This window comes from Macrotis lagotis, chromosome 8 (genome assembly GCF_037893015.1).
Source record: "Macrotis lagotis isolate mMagLag1 chromosome 8, bilby.v1.9.chrom.fasta, whole genome shotgun sequence".
NCBI lineage: Eukaryota > Metazoa > Chordata > Mammalia > Peramelemorphia > Peramelidae > Macrotis > Macrotis lagotis.
The window spans coordinates 56,855,895-56,876,045 of NC_133665.1; the positions used below are offsets into that span (position 1 = coordinate 56,855,895).

The 20,151-nt window shown below is 37.0% G+C and overlaps 1 pseudogene; it reads left to right on the top strand.

Moving 5' to 3' along the window:
- Nucleotides 1-16,578: 16,578 nt before the first annotated feature.
- On the top strand, nucleotides 16,579-19,408 carry LOC141496460 (nucleolin-like; annotated as a pseudogene).
- The last annotated feature ends 743 nt before the right edge of the window (nucleotides 19,409-20,151 follow it).

A 20,151-nucleotide genomic window follows, 5' to 3' on the forward strand; every position in this document is an offset into this window, starting at 1 on the left:
ATCTGTGATGTTGAAAGCAAGAGCTATATCAACAATGCTTCAAAAATCTGTGATATTATTATTACCCAATGCTACATTTGGGTTCTCAAAACCTATTTGGGTTCTTCATCTATTCAGGTCAACTGTTTATAAGTTCTTATTATACTCTGGATATTTGATGGACACTCAGAATTTAATCATATGCAGGAAGACTCAAGGACTTAACTTGAAATAGAATGGAAAAATGATGAAACATCAATGCTAGGAGTAAAAAGACAAACAACTTTCTCTTCATCCATTTACCAAAACTCAATCCTCCCATGCCTCCAGTTCCAGAGGTTTTTAAATCCCTGAGATTCTGTGCTGAAAAAGGAGAAAAGTGGGCATTGAAGTGGTATCAGGAAATGCCAGGAGGCTTGATGAGCCATAGCTAATGAAAATAATTGCATGTACTACCTTACTTTATCAGTAAGGGTGTCGTGACCACTACAAACCTTTTGTGAAATGAGAACCAGTACAAGAGCTTCAGCTCTGCTGAGCCACATCCCCAGCACAGAACTATGCTTTTAGTAGAACCTCCATGAAACTTTTACTCCTTAGTCATGGTTATTTTAAAGGTCAAGACTCAATTTGGGAAAGCATTGTCCTCTCAACAACATTGAAAGGGGGCAGAGTCTCTTTCATTTATACCAACTAAAAGAATATGGATAACAACAGCAATGTGAGTTTAGCTGACCTAACATTTGATTAGCTTTAGATTTGGGTTCATTCTCAATACCTGGAAAAACATAATGTCTCTTGGCATTAGATCAGTGAAGCTTGAAGGTTTGCAAATCAATACTTTAACGATGCCCGAAAAATGAATTTTAAAAGTTGGGGAAACTGGAGTAAGGATCCTCCTGGTAGAATTGACAAGAGCTAATAGTACTACATCCCTTAGCACCATATCCATTTTTCCCTCTCCCTTTGTCTGTCTTTGGTTCTCTTTTCCATCTTTTCTAATCAAATCTTTATGCTTCTCAACTATCGAGAGAGCTCTGTACTCAGCCTTTTACCGGGTTTCAATCATCCATCTCTTAGAATCAGCGCTGAGACAAATTCAGCACTTAAAATACTCTTTTGTAAAGTGTTTAACAAAATACTTTTGGGGAATAAAGTCCCTCTTTATATTTCTGATCAGATAATAAATTATAATTTGTATAGTTCATTGGATTATAGATTTTGATTTTTAAGAACCTTGAAATCATCTTTTTCTCCTCCTTTTATACCTGAGAACTCCAAGGCCTAGAGAAAATAAATGATTTAACCATGGTTGTATAATAGTGAAGTGTTAAAGACAGGTTTTGAACCCTGATCTTCTAGATCCTGTGTACTTTCTATTATTCAAAGTATTTTTCCTCACCTCAGTAAAGTTAGTAGGGTCTTATCCCCTATAATCATCACCCCCCAACTTCAATCTTTCCCTATCTGGCTCCTTCCCTACTGCCTATAAGCATACCAAGTCTCCCCCATTCTTAAAAATCCATCCCCTCTAGCTATTATCCTATATTTTCCCTTCTCTTAATAGTCAGAAAAATATAGAAAACTATATCTAAATACAATGTTTCCATTTCATCTCCTCTCATTTCTTAACCTTCTGTGTAGAATTGACTTCCAAAATCAATGATCAATGGAAATTGCTCTCTCACAGGTTACCAATGATTTCTAAACTATTAAATTTGATAGTCTTTTCTTAATCTTTGTCCTTCTTTATGTATCTATATTTGGCACTGCTGACCACCCTCTCCTTCCAGATATTCATCCTTGACTAGGTTCTCATGACATTATTCTCTCCTGGTTCTATCACACATCTGAGTACTTACTCCTCAGTCTCCTTTGCTGAATCTCCATCCATGCCCTGCGTGCTGTCTGTAGGTATCTGTACTACAGGGTTCTATCTTGGGTTCATCTTCTCTTCTGTTTTATAATTTCTCAGTTGGCAAGCTAATCTCATGGGTTGAATTATAATCTCTATGATAAAGAATCTCACATCTTTATTTCCAGCTATAATATCTTTTAAACTCCAATCACACCCATTTGCACTTTTCAAAATGTCATTTCTCTAAGCTATCACAAATTCACCATGTCAAAACAAAACTCATTATCTTTTCCCCAAAACCTACCCCTTTGAATTTCTGTTCCTCTTAAGAAAACTGACATCTATATTTCATTAATCTTGGCATTACCCTCAACTCCTCACTCTCTATCCTCCTTGCCCCCCTACACACATATACACCATATTCATTCAATTGCCAATTATTTTTATTTCTATCTTTACCACATTTCTCAGATACATCCTGTTCTCTTCACTTACACAACTATTACCCTACTACAGGCCCTTATAACATCTTGCCTAGATCATTGTAAGTCTCCTAATTGATCTCCTTGCTGTAAGTCTCTTTTACCAAGTTGCTAATGTGATTTTCCCAACATGCACATATGACCCTGTTACTTCTCCACTCAGTGTTAACATCAACAGCTTCCTATTACTTTGGAATTAAACATAAATTCTGCTGTTTTGTTATTAAAACTTTTCACAGCCTGACTCCCACCTTCACAAACTATCTTTCCAACATTGTTATAGTACTGCCCTTCCCATACTCTGTAGTCCAGTTAGACTAGACTTCATGCTATTTTTCATACATCATCTCCAATTCCCACTTCCTTGCCTTTGCTCTGGATGTCCCCCATTGCCCCTCTTCACTTATTCCTTAATAAGCTAAAATGTCACTTTCTCCATGAAGTTTTTCTGTAGTTTCTCTTGCCTCTCACATTTTTTCTTAGTATTTATTTTTGGCATATTTTATATACTATTATATGAGTAGGCAATATGGTATCATGAAAAGAAAGCTAGTCTGGTAGCCAAGAAGATCTGAGTTCAAGTCCCACTTTAGACACATTTTTGTTGTTCGACCCTCAATATGTTAACTTTACTTCTCAATGCTTGGAACAACTCTCAGACTATTAGTGTAGAGAAGGAGCTATTTTGCATTAGTAAAGAGAGTTTCTTCAGTAGGGAGTTCCTATACCAACAAAATAACAAGTCAAATCCCTTTTTCTTATACTTAGATATCTCCCCAACAGAATATAGACTCCTTGAAGGGACAGGTTTTTGTTTTTGTTCTTTGTGTGTGTGTGTGTGTGTGTGTGTGTGTGTGTGTGTGTGTGTGTGTGTTTATGTTCTCAGTGTCAAGCAAGACTTTGGCACATAGTAGGTATTTAACAAATTCTAGTTGAAGATTGATATTCTTTTGGAAGTAAATAGAGGTTTGGAGAAAGTAATAGTAGATTCCCCAATGTCACCAAATTACCAAGTGTCAGATCTGTAGTGAACCTAGTCTTCTACCACTAAGTTCATGTCTCTAGTCTAATTTAATATTTTATATTCATTTTATCCATGAATAAATATTTATGAAGTACTTACTATATTTCAGCCTTTTCTCAGTCATTAGCTACTGCCTACTCTCTGCAAGGCACTGAGATAAATATATTTCAATGTGATATATGAAATCTTACTCTTCAGAGATACTAATCCTAGACTTCTAAGCCCCCAAAGTCTACATGGGGAGACCAGACTTATATGCATCTGAAACCCATATGTATTAATTTAGGTCAATTTGTGTTAAGGACCAAATGAGGATGACAGATGTCTGTGCTGTAAGAGTCAGAGGAGGAAGAACTCTCTCCACAGAACTGAGTCTGAAGAAACTAATAGCATTGAAATAAGCAGAGAATGGATCCAAAGAGACAGTGATAACCATAGTGTTTCAAGGTCAGGGAAGGGTCTAGGTATGTTTTCTCCCTGACTAGATAGACTGTAGGAACAAGACTTAAAGGGCAGAGAATATTTTACTTTTGCTTTTCTATTCCTAGCAGCAGCACAGTACCCTAATACATTAACTAGGCTCTTAATAGACTTTCTCTGAATTATGAATTACTAGAACCAAAGAATTTCAGGCTAGGAGGGCCCTTAGAAATCAACCTCCTCATATTTTACTGATTGGGAAATAATTCTAGTGAAGTGACTTCATATAGGTAGTGATTAACAGAGTTAAAAGAGAACCTAACTTCTCTGGTTCCAAACCTAAGGTATATCCTATTATACTATATTCATTCCTTATTGTAGATCTGTCAAGAAGTCAGGGTTATTTCCGATAGGAAATTAGGAGAGGAACTAGGAGAGGAACAACAAAAGCATCACTAAGCCTTTAGGAATTGTGTGAATTAGCAAATTAATACTAGAATGACATTCTCTACTGTGTACTTTCCAACATCACAATGTTCATCCTAGGCCAGTTACAATGAGCTTTGATGCTTACTGATTTACAAAAGGGGTGGCCTCAAATAGAGTAATGTCACATTAGTGAATGTCTCAAGGTCATTCTAAGACTCATTATGGTTGAATGAGGGTCCAATGTTTTCACACTCTATATCTGACTAGATCCTATTTGGGAGTCAACTTTAAATAATTATCTTAATGGACATGAAATTCTTTAAAATGAGAAAAATCTCATCCTTCTGGCAGAGTTTGGGCAGTTTTCAATGTGCAGGGAAGAAAGGGAGAGATTAAACTCTATGATGTTGTGTCCAATTCTAGGCATCATTCTTTGAGAGGGACCTTGAAGAGTTAAAAAGAAATGAGGAAATTCAAAACCAGACCATATGAGGATCTAGCTCTCATAGGTCATCTATTCCAGAACAACACTGGTACTTGAGGAATGAATGTCTACTACATAATCACCCAAAAGTAACCATCCAGCAATTGCTTCAGAAACTAGAAAGATTTAGCATGAGGAATAAAATTAGAATGATGATCACAAAATTAAGAAAAAACATGTAGGACTTACTTGAGAAAGAGAAATTGTCCTATTCTTCTTGGCACCAGAGAATAGAACCAACACACTGGAGTTATAGGAAGTCAGGTGTCCAAATATAGAAGGATGACCTTAGTAGGTACAAGTTCTCCATTGTCAAAATTGTTCAAATCAAGCTATTATGCCTAATTTTGGAAATGTTACAGATTAAAATCATGCTTCAGATAAGGGGGATTTATGAAATCCTGATGCTTATGTAATATAGTTACAAGTCTCTTTACCATCTCATTTGCCTTCCTCTGAATGTGCTCTAGCTTAGCAACAAATCTGAAAAAGATCCCAGCTTACTCATCATTAATGAAACTTCCAAGTCAAAGATTATTTAGTCACTATATAATCCAAGGTGTCAACATTATGATCAAGGGTAGAACATAGTAGATAACAACATGTTGAATCAGAAATTCTGATTGAACCTGAACTATATGGGATCAGTATCATGAATAAAGAGGAGAAAAATTTATTGTGGGTAGCAACAAACCAATCATTGTTGTAAGATCTTGACACATATTAAGCAGAGTGATTCAGACACTGATGAACCTAAAAGTTCTGAGAAGAGTATTAGGATTCCCCAGGACCTACTCTAATGTGGGTGTCATCTCTCTGGATGTCTTTATTAGAGTGCTGACTCTTAGGAAGTCAGCTAGATAAGGAATCTATGGCATCCCTCTTTGTTCTCCCCAGGTTGTCTATGGTACTAACACCTTTTCCCAATCCCAATCCTTTTTGACAGCTCTGCTGCCTTTGTTGCTAATGATCACCCTCTTTTCCTAAAAACTTTCTTCTTTTTGGGTCTTCCTGGTATGACGCTGTCTTAGTTCTCCTACTTGCCTAAGAACTCTTCTTTATTGTATCAACTTTGAAATCCTGTACCCTAACTATAGCTGTACCACAAAATCTTTCCTGAACCCTCTTCTCTTGATACAACTATAGATCTCATCAGCTTTCATGAAATGAACTGTCTGGAATACACTTCCTCCTTACCTCTCAAGCATCACCTAAACTTTGGGCCTTTACTGATTCCCCCCCCCCTAAAAAAATTCTTTTGTATTTATTTTGTATGCATTTATTTGTGTAAAAAGTGTCAATTTAATGTAGGCTATTTGACCATTAAAAAGTTTATTTTTGTCTTTCTTTGTATTCCCACTAGCACTTAGCTAAATGCCTAGCATCTGGTAGGCTTTTAATAAATATTTGATGATTAACTATTGGGGAGGTAGGAAAAGTAGGGTTAAAGAGGGGAGGGTATTCACCTGCTAAAGTTGAGTATGTTGTGATGAGGCCTTCCTGAAAAAGTCAAAGCTGCATTTCTGATATGGTAATTGAGATACATCCTCAGTGTCTATGTGAGAACCACTGCTATTATTTAAGGAGCCAAAGCAGCTCCTTATCTTCAAAGAAACCAACAGACTTCAGTCTCTCCTCTCACCACACATCATTCTTCAAACCACACTAGGAAACAGCTTTGTATTCCCCTCACCCATTCTCCATATGGGGCATTAAGCATGAAATATTCCTTTCTACTGGGAGAGCTAGTCTTCGTCCCTTTCTCCGCACATTCCTAATTGAGAGGGAGAAGACATTTTCCTTTGCTGACTTCTTCCTTCTGTTACAGAATAGAAAATCAAAACTAGAAATGTCTTTAGAGATGATCTTGTTAAAACCCTTAATTTAATAGATGTGAAAGCTGAGGCTCACAGAGAAGAAAAATCACAGCACAACAACTAGTATTTTCAAGTTTTTAAAGTATGTTAAATATATTTTCTCTGTAGCTATCATTTGGATGCCCTCTTTTCTTTCTTCCCTCCTCCATCCCCTTCACTGCTCAGCTAATACCTCTTTGCTCTGTACCCTTCCTGAGGCACCACAGAGATAGCAAGTGTGGGGTTATACTTCAGGAGGTTATGATAAATGGAGAAAAAGGGGTCAAACTAAAGGTTATTTATTGGTGAGCTTTTTAAGAGAGCAAAGCATTAATATACACTTCTTTTTGTTGATGATATAGTGGTTCTTCTGGAGATACATTTTTGGTTTAACTAAAACCCTACTACCATCACCTTTAGTCAGTGGCTACTTTTTGGTTTGACTGAGAACTCTGACACACACACACACACACACACACACATATATATATATATATATATATATATATATATATATATATATATATATATATATACACACACTTCCCTGGAACTCTGTTAGTAACAATAGGAGAAAACAGCTAGATTCTTTAAGCAGCAACCTTGCCTAGCAAGTGGCTAAAGGTTGATTGTGACAGAAACAGAAGATGATGGGAAGGTTAATACAGTTAACCCAAGTCCCTCCAAATCTTTTGACCTTTAAATCCTAAAGAAATATATGGGGATTATTTCCTAGCACCATGATCTTTTTTTCTCTGTCAGCAGTGAGAGACAGAACTGAAGGAAACCAGTAGAGGATGTACAGAGTTTGGTTGGGGCTAATACCACCTCTTTGGATCATCTTTTTAAAAAGTGAATCTTGGTTGTTTTACTTTTTGTTTGTTTTTTTTTTTCAGTTAATGCATATGACCTATTTGTCAATTAAATCATCTAACTAGGTCACACTGAAGATGGAAAAGACATTACAATTCTGTGGGAGGGGAGCAAACACAAGCCAAGTTAGTTATGATTTATTATGGGAATTAATCAATCTTTAGACAGAAACCTTGGAAGGCACTGAAAAAGAAAACTTGAAAAAGATATGAGGACCTTCTTATAGGTGCCATCTATACAAAGCAGAAGGAATAAAAACGACTTGGAACTGATTCCATCCATGTAAAAGTGCAGTTACTTGAATTGTTAACTCAATTCCATTCTGGATTCCATTCTGAAATTTACCCTAGATAGTTATGTCATCTACTAAGAGAGGCCCCTTAGTTCAGCATAAAGTATGTTCTCCTGTGTTTGGATTACTGCTTTATGCCTTACTTGAGATCCACAACCATCCTATAAGATAGGCCTTACTAGCACTATTTACAGAAGGGAAATTGAAACTAAATGGAAACTTGTTCATGGTCAGCTAGTCAATAAATATGTCATCCTCTGGAAAGACAAAAAATTCCTACCCTCAAAAATCTTATAATCTAATGAAGACAGCACACAGAAGGAAACAAGAGTAGGAAGGAGGTTCCAGAGAAGTGTATCTAGCTGGGAAAGGAAGAGATGACTAGGAGGGTACTCTCCATAAAAAGAGGTTCTAAGAAGGAGCTCTTCAGTTCCACTCTCTCCAAGCAGGGGATAGGTGCTAGAGGGAGAGGGAATTGATGAGTTCTAGAATTGAAATGATGTGGCAGGTTCCCGGGAAATGATGGTGAAGTCCTGAAGGGTGTACAACACACCAATAGTAATTGTGAAAAGCAGGCTTAGAACTTAGATTTTCGTTAGTCTAAGTCTAGTACTCTACAACTGTGATATACTGCCTCAGTGAGTCAGTAGAGGAGCCAGGATGAGAACCTGACTGTCCTGTCTCCACCAGCCTACTAATTTGAAAAGATTGAAACCACTATTGTAGACTCCGTTAGATTGTATGAGAGTAGGGGCTATCTTTTGCTTCTTTTTATATTCTCATTGCATAGAAGTATCTGGTATATACATAGATGCTTAATAAATTTTGATTGAATCACAATCTTTTCCCCACTCCCAAACCCTTGCTTCAGCCTACCTCCTCAATCCCACTCCATCAAAGTGAAATCATTGCTTTGTATGTACTTAACAAGGGAGCTGGCTGTTTTCAGCACTGCTGGCCAAATTTCATTCATCACCCCAAAGCTAAAAGAGCTCTTCAAAGTCTCAACAATGTCAGAGCAAAGTTCTCTTTATGAGTTTGGAGAAAATCTGACTGTGAATAACTTCCCCAAAATTATTTCCAAGTGCTGTTCTGAAGCCCCAGCCCTGATATTCCCCACTCCCTTCCTGCACCTTGGGGCCAAACCAATCATAAATCTTGAAGCACTCTTGGAGCAGGGAGACCTCCCATACCCCAGGGGAGAAAGTTATAAACAAAACATGAACCCACATCTACTTCATACCATAAGAAAAAAAAAATCTGTTGTTCCAAAAAACAGCAACTCTCCAGCCTAAAAGTCACCAAAAAAGAGGAAAATAGCAATGACAACAGTAATCACTCAAGAACTCACTGATGCATCACTCTCTAAGTTAGTGACCTTCAATAGTTCCCCACTGACAAGTCACAAATTCTCAGGTTAGCACCTTCTCCCAACTTGGTCCTAATTTACATACCTTTCCAAAATTTTCTCACCCAATTCCCCCTAACATATTTATAATCCCAGTCCCAAAGCATCTGTGTGTTTGCTATTAATTTTTGAAGGAAAGGAAAGTGTCCCATACTAATGGACTTTGAGCCTTGGGTTACATTTTCCATAGTCAGCCAAATAGATACATGCTTAACTGATCCCAGAACAAATTTCACACTTTTTATCTCCCTGCTACTTCATCAACCTGAAATTTCTGCTACTTCCTCAATTTTTAACCTTCAAGAACACTACTTCTCTAATCAAAGAAAGAGGAAAAGCAACCATGTGTACACAAATATTTATAGCAACTCTTGTTGTGATGATATAAAATTGGAAACTAAGGAGTTGCTCATTAATTAGGGAATTGGTAAATAAAACATTTGTGCTATGAGAAATGATGAAAGGAATAGTTTCAGAAAAATTGGGAAAGACTTATATGAACTGATGCATAGTGAAGTAAGTAGAACCAAGGGAACAATGTATACAATAGCAACATTGTAAAAACATACAACCTTCTAAGACTTAAACCCACCCACCCACATCCCCCATACCCTCATACCCTCATTGCTATGATCAACTATGATTTCATAAGACAGGTGATGAAATCCACTACCTACCTCCTGTCAGAGAGACAATAAATTCACTCAAGATGCAGAATGATTGAAACCTATTTGGACATGGTCAAAGCGGAGGTTTGTCTTGCTTGAATATGCAAATTTGTTACAAAGGTTTTGTTTTTCTTTTTACAATAATAGATTGATTTATATAACCCCTACTATATGCAAGACTTATTAGCTCATCTGATCCTCAGAACTACTATGGTGCTATTATTGGCTCCATTTTGTAGTTGAAGAAACAATAGTTAAATGACTCACCCAACACTTTTGCATATGAAAGGTCACATTACTGGGTAGTTCTGAGTGTCTAAGGCCAAATTTCAATTTGGGTCTTCCTGACTCAGGGCCAGGGGCCTAATTTTAATTTAATAGTTGCAGGCTGGGATTAGAAGAGAAGGAAAAGGGAGAGAAATTAAGTATTTGCTAAATGAAAATAATACAATTTAATTTTTAAAAATCTTCATTTCTCTACTTCTTTCTACCCATCCCTTCAAGGCCTGGTTTAAAAGTTACCTCCTCCACAAAGCTTTCTCTAAAACACTCCCATTCCTAAGGTAGAAGCAATCCTTTCCTTCTCTGTAGTGACAGAGTGATTGTAGTGATATTATATACTTCTCCAGAGATCTCTGTCATACTCTGTCCTGTATTACAATTACTTATCTGTCTGTCTTGCACTGAGGAATGCTAAGATCATAGGGATCATAACTTATTCATTTCTCTCTCTCTGATAATGTTCCAATGACAGAATTCTGTACATAGTAGGGCCTTAATAACAATGAATGAATGACAGAAATTCAGACATTTTAAAAAATACGTACTAGAGCATAAGGTTCATAGAACATAAGGTTCTGAAAATTACAAAAAAAAGAAATAAAAAATAATTCCTGTTCTCAAAAAAGGTCAACAGAGTCCAAAAAGTCAAACAGAGAAGTAAATATGGATAAGTTGATGGGTGGGAGGGCATGTACAAATAAGAGATTAGAAAAGACTCCCCACAAGACATGGCAACCAAATTGAATATTGAAGGAAACAGAAAATTCTCAGAAGTGGTAGTAATAATAATAGTAATAGTTTATATTTATGTACCACTTTAAGATGAGCAAAGTATTTCCTTCACATTACCTCATTTGCTCAACACTACAGCCTTGTGAGTGATAGCTAGGTGGCACAGTGAATGGAGTACCAGGCTTGAAATCAAGAAGATCCAAATCCCTCAGTTCAAATCTGACCCAAGACACTTATTAGCTGTGCAACCTGCAAGTCATTTAAGCCCATATCTCAGTTTTCTTGTGTGTAGAATGAGTTGGAGAAGGAAATGGCAAATCACTCTAGTATCTTTGCCAAGGAAACTCCAAATGGGGTCATGAAGAGTCAGTCATAAAGGAAACAACTGAACAAAAATTTGTGTTAGATACTATTGTTACCATGATTTTTTAAAAGGGGAAAACTGACTTGCCCAAATTTATATAAAACTAGTAAGTATCTAAGATAGAATTCAAATCTAGATTTTCCTGCTTCTAGGTCAATTGCATCTTGTCAGTACATTCTAGGCATGAGGTACAATCTGGGCAAAGACATGAAGGTGAAAGATAGAAAGCCAAGTCTGAAGAACAACATATGGGTTAGTTTTTCTGAAACCCAGAGCATGCAAAGTGGAATAATATCAAATAAGTCAAGAAAGGTGGGGTCAAACTAACTTGTAAAAGATTTTTAAAGCTAAGTTTAAGAATTTATCCTAGAGGCAAAGGAGAGTTACTGAAGCATCCTGAACAAGGGAATGATATGGTCTGATGTATTTTACAAAAATTATTTTGGCAGCTGGGTAGATGATAGATTAGAGAAGAGATGACTGAGAGCCAGGATTTCAATATTACAATAGTCCAGAAGAGAAATGATAAAAGTAGAATCATAATTATTTGAGTGGAAAGAAATGGGAAAGATAGAATAGGTGTTGTGGCAATAAATTAAGATTTAACAACTGATTGGATATAATGCATAAGAGAAAAGGAGGAGTTGGGTTTACTCTGAGGTTCTAAGGTCCTGAACTTGGGTTACAAACCTGGGTTTGCCCTTGACAAAATATGAAAGTTTGGAGAAGGCTTAGATTTAGGGAGCTAAGATAATGAGTTCTGTTTTCTGGCTATATTACAACCCTTCTCAAGACATTTCAGGAAATCTCCTTTGCTTCCAGGATAAAATACAAATTCTTCTTCAGTTTGGCATTAAAAACCCTTCTCCAATCTTCTTTTCCAGACATTTCAGATGAATCCATTTCACATGCAGAATGACAGAAGGTCCTAAGGTCACAAGTTCTATTTTTGACAAATTGAGTATGAGATGGCTATAAGACACCTAGGGGATATATCCAATAGGCAATTGAGGATTTAGGGACTCAACTCAGAAGAGAGAGGAAATCTTGAAATTTAACTATGAGAGTAATCTGTATAAACAATGATGCATTAAAACAAAATATTCTACTTTATAATTTCAAAGCATTTTCCCATCCATGATTTCCTGTGCTCCATATCGAACTTCCATAAGGGTATCAGTCAGTCAATATGCTTTTATGATGTGATTATTGTATATCAGGAACTATGCTATGCAGTGAGGATACAAAGAAGGAGGGGGACAATTTCTGCCATCAAAGAATGAATGGGGAAGACAACACGTAAGTAACTAGACATGCAGAAGATAAATTTTCTGCATATATACTTACTTATATGTTGTTTTCCCCATATATATATATATATATATATATATATGTATGTATATACATGAAAGTAATCTGAGAGACAAGTAGATGGAGGGGGACTAGGAAAGGTTTACCCATAGAAAATTCAATTTTAACTGAGTCTCAATGGAAGCCATGGAAAATAAAGGTGGGAGCAGAGAATTCCAGGCATAAGGGAGAAAACTGGTAGAAAAAAATGGCAGGGCAAGTATAATTTTCCCCATGTTAGAGGAGAAAACTGAGGTTCTGAGAAGAAAAGTGGCCAGACTATTCACACAGATGCTAAAAAGTAAAGTCTATAACCTAGTTGCTCACCTATTAGCTCAAAAAGAGAGAATATGCTTTCAAACTTGAGGAATACAGGTCTAGTGGGAGAAAGATAGAGATGAGAAGGGGCAATATAAGGCAGCTAATAGAGACAAGGAAAACAATGATAGGTTCTGCCTACCCCTAAGGTGTCCCAGACCAGTCTGACTATGGAAATGAGGAGGAATTGGCAAAGTCCCATGATTATGGCCCAAAAGTAGAGGATTTGGAATTTTTGAAACAAAGGAGAGGAGTATCACCAGAGTCTGAAAATTGGCTCCTTCTGAATCTTAAACCCCATTACTGATCAACTGCAACAGCTAAAAAAGTGTCTACAGGTCTTCCACGGACTCTAGTCAGATTTTGTATTTATTTCACATTGCAAGCACTCTCCTTTCATTGTGAGGAAGTGTAAGTCATTCAAATGTTATTTTCAAAAGCATTTATGAGCAGACTGGACTGCTCAGCATTTATGGCTCTCTCCATCATCCCTGTCTCTGCAAAATGTTAACCAACTAATATCCCTTGCCAAGTCTCTATTCCTGTCAACTAACAGCAGATCCTTCTTCCATGTGGACTCACTAGTTAGTCCTCTGACTGGTCATTCATTTAATGAGATAGGTTTAGAACAATTGGTTAGCAATCAGCCATCAACATGCAAGTCCCTGGACCATTTGGACAATGGGGGGTAGTAATTAGACTTGATGATTTTTATTGTCTTTCCATCTCTAATATGGCATCATATTGGATGGGAAGTCAGGATATCTGGGGTCAAATGTGACTTTTTTCTGTATGACATTGAGCAACATCAGTTTTTTTCATCTGTAAAATGGAGGTGAGGATATCATAATTCCTACCCCACTTCCTGAACAGAGCAGTTTGTAAGGCTTAGGTAGTAAACATGAATCTTTCAAAACCTTGTATAAATATGAGGTACTTTCATTATTTTAAAGGCTGGGAAGAGGTAGCATTTAATGTGTTGAAATTATAAAATATTAATGCTGTTGATGGAGAAATATGTGTATTGGGAGGGGGTATGAATGAAGTCTTTCGTTCATTGTTCCAATAAACATTTGTAACCACAGTTTTCAGGAAAATGTTTATTGTTCATTGTGGAGGTAGATGCAAGGTTGAACTAAGACATATTTCCCTTTCTTAGGAAACTTCCACAATATGTTTCAGTGATGTAAAGAGTAAAGACTCAAGAAATTCTATCAGTTAGTGTCATCAAGCTTTTTTGGAGCACTCATACATGGCAAGCATTGGGCAACCTCAAAGCCTGGACATCACATAAATGTAGAGAAAACTTCACCCAGAAGAGAGAGGTGGCTGGTCATTTGAAGTTGTTAGCTGAGATTCTATTAAACCAGAAAATGAGACATAGAGGTTGGATGAAGAATTAGTGCCACCAGGAGCTCTACTTGCCCCTGGGGCTCATGCTAGTATTGGAGATTCCTTGAGTCTCATCCCTAAATTGAGGGCAAGAAACTTGATGCTTTCTAATGGTCATACCAACTCTTGGTCTTTAATTCTATGGTCTTTTCATGAGTCTCTGCTTTACACTTTGCCCTTCATCCTTATACATGTCAGGATTCCTTTCCCAAGCTATTCCCCTAAGATTACTCAAATACATTCATTTCTCCCAAGAAGACCTCTGTCTAGATTACAACTTCCCATCCCACCAAGACTAATGGTGTCTTTCTTTCTGATTCATGTTAGTTCCCTTGAGACTTTAAGAGAAAAGAGAGACCTTGTCTCACTTTCTGTTCTTGTGACTCTTAAGTCAAAGCTTTTTCTACTTTCTTAGGTGAAGATTCCAAGTCACTGTCCAGGCTGAACTTTGATTTAATCTCAAAATAAGTCTTTTTTTTTGCAAGGCAAACGGGGTTAAGTGGCTTGGCCAAGGCCACACAGCTAGGTAATTATTAAGTGTCTGAGACCAGATTTGAACCCAGGTACTCCTGACTCCAGGGCCAGTGCTTTATCCACTACATCACCTAGCCGCCCCTCAAAATAAGTCTTAAGCTGAGTCCAAATGAATCCCTAAGCTTTGGTTCCAGACTGGTCACTGAGGCATAGTTCCTCTCCCCAACACTTTAACCCATAACTTCTAAGTAACAAGACTAGGTTTTGAATTCAGGCCTTGTTTTTCATCATATCTCAAAGACTAAGAGCTCAAGGAGGTCACTGGCATAAGAATATTGCATATGATCCTTCTTCCTTTGCTGACACTGAGTCCCAGTCCCAATTCTTCCCCTTATTCTGTCCCTAGCTTCAGGGTGGGATTCTGCTCCCTACCTCCTGCCTTCCCTATGCCTTTTGATTTTCTAATGCAAGGCTCTACTTGATTGTCAACTTGTTCTAAGTTAAGCCATCATAGGGAAGAAAGACAATGAACATTGGATAATTTTAAATGCAGAAAAATCTCAACTAACAGTCCAGCAGCACAGCATCTCTTGGATCCATCCTCACTTTTCCAAGTCAAATGCCAATGCCCTAATTCAAACCCAATAGCACCCAATAGCACCTTCCTGCTTTCATTCTTCCCCTCAGATACATAACCAGTTATCTTCTTTATGTCTTAATCATATTACTCCCTTGCTCAGAAATCTTTGATGACTCCCAGCTACAGAAAAAGAAATACTAACTCTATTAATCTGGCATTCAATGCCCCTTACAATCTTGCACCCTGCTTTCAGTATTTTGTTTTCATAAAACTACTTTTGCATATGCTGCACTGCCATCTAAGCTGAGTTATTCATAATTCCCTAGAATTCATTCTGTCCTTAATTTCTGGACTTTGGAACATACCTTTTCCTATAGTATGGAATGGTCTCTCTTTTCCTTCTTTAATGAAAGTAGGGCTTCTGCTGTGAATCTTCTTCTGAATTCTCTAGTTAGAAGAGGTTCTGAGGCAGCTAGGTGGTGCAGTGGATAGAGCACTGACCCTGGAGTCCTCAGATAATTACCTAGCTGTGTGACCTTGGGCAAGTCACTTAACCCCATTGCCTTGCCAAAAAAAAAAAAATCAGAGTTCTTTCTACCTTTAAGACTTTCAGTCTACTCTGACCTCTCCTATGCATTCCATGACCTAGTAATTTGTATTTTATTTTACATGACTCTACATTTGTATTTAGTTTACATGTTTATATATCTCAATCCATCAACTTGACTGGGGTCAGGTCCTAACTATGACCCTTGACAAGACACTAGACCTTTGTCATTTTCAGTTTCCTTTTCTATAAAATGTGGATAATAGAATCTAACTCTCAAGGCATTTGTGAAGATAAAAAATGAAAAAAATATATACATTAAAATGATTTGTATACCTTAAAACCTTAGAAAATGCTATTATTATTATTATTATTATTGTTATTATGTCTTTTTTCTTTGCATCCTCAATATATCCTACTTCATCCATATATATATATATATATATGTGTGTGTGTGTGTGTGTGTGTGTGTGTGTGTGTGTATGTATGTATCTTACTAGTCAGCAAAGGGCCTTGACCTGATAGCTATTAGACAGCTAATAAATATTTGTTGAATTAGACTGAACTGCATTATCTTATACTGAAATGAATTGAATTATCATTATTGCTGGGTTGGATACACAAAAAGTGATGGTCCCTGAAGACCAGTCAGGAGTTAAGCTCTTATCTCAGCAGAAATAAGAAGCTATGTGGAACAGGTTGTTCAGATTACTCAAATAGCCCTTATTCAAAAGTCAGAAATGTTTAAGTATGATCAAAGAGGTCCATGACTGCTGACCCAGGTATGCCAAAGAAGAAACTTGCATCTGATACTGATACAGCTACATGATGTAGCTATATCACTTTCCCTCTCTCAGTCTTGAGTTCCTTATCTATCAACTGAAGTGGGTTACATGAGATGATTCCAAAGTCCCTTTTAGCTTTCATTCTAAGGGTCTAGATGGGCAAATCAAGTTCATAGCTTCTAAATATATCTCCCCCAGTAGATTTTTTTTCCTATCAATTCCTCACTTGATGAAATATAGAATATTTAACAGTACTGCCTGGGGGATATGTAGAAAATTCAAGGTTCAAATACTAAGCCATATTGGTATGGAAACAGCAAAAACCATATAAAGAAGAACGTTCTTGCTCTTTAAAATGCAAGCACATTGAATTTAAGTAACTAATTTGTTTCTAAAATACATCATGATATCTGGATTTTGATAATGTAAATATTCCAGGAAAGAATTATAACTAGGGAGAACCAACCAATACTTTTGCTTTGGGGTGTCAAACTTAGAAGAAAGAAATAGCAAAGTTTAGCACCTTGTTAACAAAAAGATTAGTTATAAGAGAAAGCTGTCAGATGGCAGAATAAGGAAACCTTTTTTTTGCCTTGCTCCCTTCTCACTTCTGATTGACTACCTTCCTACTTCTGATTGGCTGCCTCCCCAGGAGTAAACCTGTCAGTTTCTAGGGGCTGCTGTCTCCCCATCATAGGTTATTGTTTTCCCTATATCAAAATCCCTTCCCCTAAACATTCACAGATACATACGTGTGAGGGCATTCACTCTTCATACTGCTTGCTTCAGGGATTAATTATGGTCTTTGACTTGGAAGAAAATTTGTATTTATAGTACTTTGAATGTTCATCTAATATATCTGTATTGTAGATTCTAAATTTTGATTTGATATCAAGTTCACTTAACAAGGATTACAATTTTAGTAAAGTTTGTGTCTTAGTCTCTGCCAAGAAAAGACTGCATGTGTTTGCTGTGATCTTCAATGACGTTGCCTGTATCCTCTGCCCCATAAGCCCACACCAGCAAAATGGTGAAATTTGGTATGGTTACTAAAATCCAGATGAGTCCCCCAAATTTGGTTCTTCCTCCAAAAGAGATAGGGTATAGTGAAGATGTAAAGAAGAAAATAATGGAGAAGAGTTTGTGGTTCCTCAGAAGGAAATCAAGAAGGCCACTAATCAAAAGGTACCACTAATCCAAAAAGCTATTGTAGCCACCACAAGTGCCAAGAAAGCACTCTGGGAAAAATGTTGTAGCCTCAGTCAAGAAAGTGGTGACTCAATCAAAGCTCTCATCACACCAGGCAAGAAGGGAACCACTCCACCTAAAGCAACATTACCCCCCCCTCCAAATGAAAGGGACAAAAATGGGAAGAATATCAACAAAAAAGGACAGTGAATCTGAAAAGAGGCCAGTAAAGATGAGGAGAATGAAGAATTTGAGTCACACAAAGTCACAAAAATGGGGAATAGCTGTATCCAAACAAGACTCTGAGGATGAGATGGAAGAGAATGAGGAGGATAATTATAGTGATGAAGATAAAGATTCTGCATGAGAATGACATTGAAGAAGAAGCTATGGATACAGCAACTGCCAAAGGGAAGACTGCTTCTGGGAAAGTGAATGAATTCAAGCCAAGGAGTAAGAAGATGAAGAAGAAGATGATGATAAAGAGGATGTCAATGGGAGGAGGAAGTGCCCATCAAAGAAGCAAGAGAAGAGGAAAACTAGAAATGGGTAACACAAAACCCCCCAAACCAAGAAACAAGAATAGGAAACTAAAGCATCTCCTAATTTTAGTCTCTTAGCTGGTAACCTGGACTTCCAAAAAAAACCATTTCTGAGTTTAAAAAATTGTCATCATGGATATCTTTGCAAAAAAGGACCTCACTGTTGATGATGTTCTCATTAATTCCACTAGAAATTTTGGATATATAGAATTTGAATCTTCTGAAAAAGAGTCTGGAACTTAGTGAATTCCAATGTGCTTGGCTCTGAAATGAAGATGGAAAAAGCAAATGAAAACAAGAGAGATTGAGATGCAATGGTATTCTTTGTCAAGAATCTGCCATATAAAGTAATTCAAAAGAAGCTCAAGGAAGTATTTAAAGATGTTACTGAGGTCAGACTGATCTGAACCAAGAAGGATGGAACACCCAAAGAGATTATCTATATTTAATTTAAGACAGAAGCAGACATGGACAAGACCTTAGAAGAGAAACAGGGAACTGAGATTGATGAGTGGGTCCTCATTCTGGACTACATAGGGGAGAAAAGTCAAGGAGAAGAAAACTCAAGAAGTATGGAGAATAATAATTGGAGCAGGCCCAACAGCAAGCCAAAGACTCAAAAATGTTGAAGGTGTTGAATAACCTTGTCTAGAATGCTACTAAAGAAAGTCTCAAGAAGTTTTTGAGAAGGCAACATTCATCACCTTGCCCCAGAACAACGCTGACTTAAAAGATATGTAGTCATTGAATTTAACTCTGTAGAAGATGTAAAAGAAGCTTTAAATTCTTGTAACAAAATAGAAATTGAAGGAAGAACCATCCAGCTGGAGTTGAAGGGACAGAAGAGAGCTAATGTAACACCAAAGAGAGAGTCTTATAAAACTTTGTCTGTAAAAGTTCTGTCCAAAGACCCAAAAGAAGAAACTCTGAAAGATTCTTTCATGACTCTGTGGGTGCCAGGATAGCCACATACAGGAAGATAGATTCACCTAAAGGATTTGATTTTGTGGATTTCAACTCAGAAGAAGTTGCTAAAACTGAGAAAGAGGCCATGGAAGATGGGAACATTTATGGAAACTAACTTTGGACGGGGCCCAAGTCCAATAGCTTCAGTGGCCAAGTAAGTATTAGAGGAAGCAAAGAAATCTTTGGAAGGCAGAGGCTGAGGAAACTTTGCAGGTACAGGTGGCTTCTGAGAAAGTCAAGGAAAAAGAGGATGTATTAAGCCATAAAGAAGAAAACCAAAGTTTGAATAGGTTCTCCCCCTTCTTTCTCCCTCTGATATTTGAATGTATTCTGGGAGCTTTATTCTGTCATCTAATCATTGACAGAACTTTGTGAGGACATTCCAAGACAAACATGCAGTCTGGAGAAAGTCTTGGAAAAACCTGGGTGACATTTCAAGGGATAGAGCATGCTACTTTTTACTAGACACAGAGATGGATGATAGATGTGGAAATTAATGGTTTTTGTTTTTTTATTTTAAGGGAAAAAGACCATGTTTTCTCAAATAATGTGTTCTATCTTAGAACACATTAAAAGAACCTAACCAGGGGGGAAAAAAAGCAAAATCTTACTGAGATTCCATCAGTTTGAAGATTTAGTGCCTGAAATAAGAATGACTCCTATTTTTATGGTGGTTTTCAGTTTACAAATCATTTTCCTTAGTATAGTTTTGTAAGGTTCAAAGTATATTGTTATAACCATTCCAATTTTATGGATGATATAAAATCCTTAAGGAGCAAAGCCAAAATTCAAAATGGGAACTTTTTTCTTTTTGAATATTTTATTTTTCTCTAATAAATATAAAATGATTTAACATTC